Raw genomic sequence first — 4,135 nt, 5'->3', positions numbered from 1 at the left:
TAACGTGTAGGCACAACAGGAGACACCAGTAGAAATATGTCAGCTGGGATGCAAAAGAAAGTGAAAAATTCAATGTCTTCTTTAAAATATAAAAAGAATGGGACATGTTTAAATTGGAGGCTGTGACCTGTGTGTTACTGGTGAGGATGCGGTGGGTGCCAGGGCTGCCACCTGTGTGTGACTGCCGATGATGCTGGGGGGGGTGCCAGGGCTGTGACCTGTGTGTGACTGCCGATGATGCTGGGGGGGGGGGGGTGCCAGGGCTGTGACCTGTGTGTGACTGCCGATGATGCTGGGGGGGGGTGCCAGGGCTGTGACCTGTGTGTGACTGCCGATGATGCTGGGGGGGGGGGGGTGCCAGGGCTGTGACCTGTGTGACTGCCGATGATGCTGGGGGGGGGGGGGGGGGGGGGTGCCAGGGCTGTGACCTGTGTGTGACTGCCGATGATGCTGGGGGGGGGGGTGCCAGGGCTGTGACCTGTGTGTGACTGCCGATGATGTGGTGGGTTCCAGCATGAACCATCCAGTCCCTTGCTCCCACAGTTCATGCTCTCAGCAAATGGAACCATGCAGTTAAGTCACTGCCAGGCTTGCCTCTAGAGGTCAGGATTTACTCATTGAGACTGATCTCGGCAGCTTCTCCCGGCCAGGGATGGGTGCAGTCAATGCCAACATAGTGTTATGGGTGGGACGGGTGCACAAGTCATTGGAAAGGGAAACTGAGATGAGACAAGGTGGTGCTGAATCTAAGGGCGAACAGCACTGCTGCAGCCTGTTACCATGGCAATGGGCACAGTGCAGCATACCTTAGAGCAACACACGACGTATGATATTCTCGGCGGCACAAAGCTGTGGCCTTCCAGAAAATAGTGCTTCGAAACCCACAGCATCCTAACTGGGAGTTGGTTCATTAGTTATTTGTAAAATTGGTGATTCTGGTGTCTGCATGGTGGGATCTAGAACATTTACCTTTAATGGTTGCCACAAGGGTTGCAGGAGGTCTGCAGGTCTCTCTGGGATCTGTGCACCAAGGAGCATTTGATCTGTGAACAGAGGATTGATATACACATTAGTGAATAGAGAGGGTTTTGGAGGCTAGATCACTGAAGGTACTTAAAGAGTAGCAGCTAAATTGAGGGCTATGGAGAACTAGCACAGGAGATGAGGCCTGAGGCAGATCAGTCATGATCGTATTGAATGGTGGGGCAGGCTTGAAGGGTCAGGTAGCTTACTCCCACTCTATTTCCCTGAATGGTGTTTTTCAGACTGGAGAACGATGAAATGTGCTGTTCCCCCGGGAGTGGTGTTAGGCCCATGTTTTTTATCATCAGTATTAATGACCTAGTCTTGGAGGCACAAGCCACAATTTTTAAATTTGCAGATGATTTGAAACTTGGCAGTATTATGAACTGTAAGGAGGACAGATAAACTGCAGCCTGATACACACAGACGAGTAGAATGGGCAAAGGCGTGGCAGATGAACTTTAATGTGGAGATATGCAAGGTGATGTGTTTTGGTAGGAGAAAGGAGAGACACGATATGGATAATGTCCTACAAGCACCAGGGCCAGGGTATGAGCAGAGCGGCCAGGGTATGAGCAGAGCGGCCAGGGTATGAGCAGAGCGGCCAGGGTATGGGTGCACGTCGTTGAAAGTGGGAGGCATACACAATTATGGATTTGATCAATAGCAGCATAAGGAATAATGGCAGTGAAATCATGCTGAGCTTTGATAAAGCAGTGATCTGGCCCAAACTGAAGGATTGTGTTCAATTCTGATTGTGACAGAGAGGGCCCAGAAAAGCTTTGTGACAATGGCTCCTAGTGTGAGGGAGTGCAGTTACCAGGACTGTTTTCCTTAGAGAAGGATGATTGGAGATCTGATGGAAGTTGTATTGAATGATGAGGGGCCTCGACAGAGGAGATGGTGGGAGGGGTCAAGGACTACAGGTCACACGTACAAAATAGAGGAAGATAATTAATAGTGACAAGAGGAACAACTTTTTAATGCAGTATGTGGTTGGAATTTGGAATGAATTGTGGTGGAGGCAGGTTCCATTATGGCCTTCAAGGGGGAATTGGATAATAAACGGCGAGGAAAATATTCTAAGGCTGCAGAGAAAGGGCCAGGATGGAACTAATGGATTGTTCTGGTAGACAGCTGATATGGACATGAGAGAATAAATGACCTTCTGTTCCTTAACCATTCTAGGATATAGATTCCAAGCATCATTTCACCTCTAACACATGCACTTCTCGAGATATTTATGGGATAAAAGTATTTTCCAATGACTTCCCCTGGCACAGTTATTTGCACTCTCACCTCTGACACAGAAGATCAAGTCTTTAAGACCCCTTTGGGAACTGAGCACATAATGAAAAGAAGCAAGATTACTTATGATTTCAAGGGAATGGTACACTGTGGTAGAACCTCTGTGGGCTTTCCCCTTGGTCCACCATAACTTTCAATTCGAAGTGATACACACCTGGTCTTCAAGCTACTCTTCTTGCCAGGGTTCTGAATGCCAACTTGAACGATCCCATTTTCAGGAACCCTTCCACCAAACCACACACAGAGCTCCCAGTGGATACGGCTTTCCTGGTGCGGCGAGTAGACCAGTGGCTCATCACGATGCTTGCAGTAAAGAGCATTGATGGAGTGCTGGTCTGTCACAGCTGCCAGCTGGGGGTCAGAGGGCCCAACAATGTCCATCCACAGTGTGCCAGCATTCACACCTCTCAGTGCCAGTGCCAATACAGACCTGGGAGAGGTTACATCGTCAGGGCCATAAGCAGAAGGCAGCTTTCCTATGAACAAAAACACAACTCATGTCAAGCTGTAATGTGATAAACAACGTAGCACCTTCAGGTCAGAGCATGGCACCCTTGCTCTGTGACTCTTGTCTCCAAGTCAGAGGATTCTGGGTTCAATTCCCACTCCAGGGACTTAAGCACGAAAATTTAGCCCAATGGCCCCATGTAGTACTGACAAACTGCTGCATTGTTGAAGGTGCAGTCCTTTGTATGGGATTATAAACCAAAATGCTGAATGCTCCTTTAGAAAGATTCCATGGTTCTTTGTCAAAGAAAAAGGGAAATTCTCTCCAATACTCTGGGGCAATACTTACCCTTCAATCAACACCATAAAAATGGATCTGGACATTATTACACTGTTGTCTATGGTATCTTCTTTGTTCTAATTGTGTTTTCTTGTAAAAATTGTGTATAATTTATATTTTTCTTGTGAATACTGCTAATCTGATGCTGTGTGCCTGTGATGCTGCTGCAAGTAAGTTTTTCATTGCACCTGTGCACACATGGACTTGTGCACATGACAATAAACTCGACTTTGACTTTATCTTTGTGTGTACAAATTAGCTCCCAGCTTCCTCACTCTACAGCAGTAACTAATTGGTTAATTATTGTCACATGTACTGGGATACAGTGAAAAGTTTCTGTTTGCATGGCATCCAGACAGATTGTTCGTACACAAGTACATTTCAAAGGACTTCACTGGTTGCAGTGTGTTTTGGACTGCACACGGTACTGTAGAACTGTGAGTCTCTCCTTCCCAAGTCTGCATTCTACTACATCATCAGTTCAGTAGAGAATGTTTTCTGAAGGGGCTGACTCAGGTGAAAGTAGAATGTGGAACATACCTACACGAGCAGTACTTGTCAGTGATTGTCGTGGTCCAAGTTAGAAAACAAAGATGCTGCTATTGTTCACATTTGGCACTGCGTTTAGTTTACCTGCACTCTCTGCCAGGAGCTGTGGTGAAGGGTAAAGCAGCCGAAGGCCACAGATGTCCATACCGGAGCCAAGGATGAGCTGTAGCGTGTGGTGAAGGGCCACAGGGTTAATGAACAAGTTCTCAAAAACTAGGGCCATGGTAACCTGAAACAGAGAGATGTTGGTACAAATCAATCAATGGTCCTTTGATTCTCAGCAAACCAATATGTCACCATGGAAAAGGTTATAATTGGGCTGTTGTGGCAGGAGTTCAACGTCATTTTGCCGCTGTTTGGTGCTGGGTGTGGCTCATTAAAGTTAGAAAGCATTTGTGAAATTGTCCCGATTTCCCCCAAGGAGGTACATACTGGGTTACTGATACTGTCTGAGTGATGTACAGCTTT

Source organism: Pristis pectinata, chromosome 8 (genome assembly GCF_009764475.1).
Source record: "Pristis pectinata isolate sPriPec2 chromosome 8, sPriPec2.1.pri, whole genome shotgun sequence".
Taxonomy (NCBI): Eukaryota; Metazoa; Chordata; class Chondrichthyes; order Rhinopristiformes; family Pristidae; genus Pristis; species Pristis pectinata.
This window is presented reverse-complemented; position numbering follows the sequence as displayed.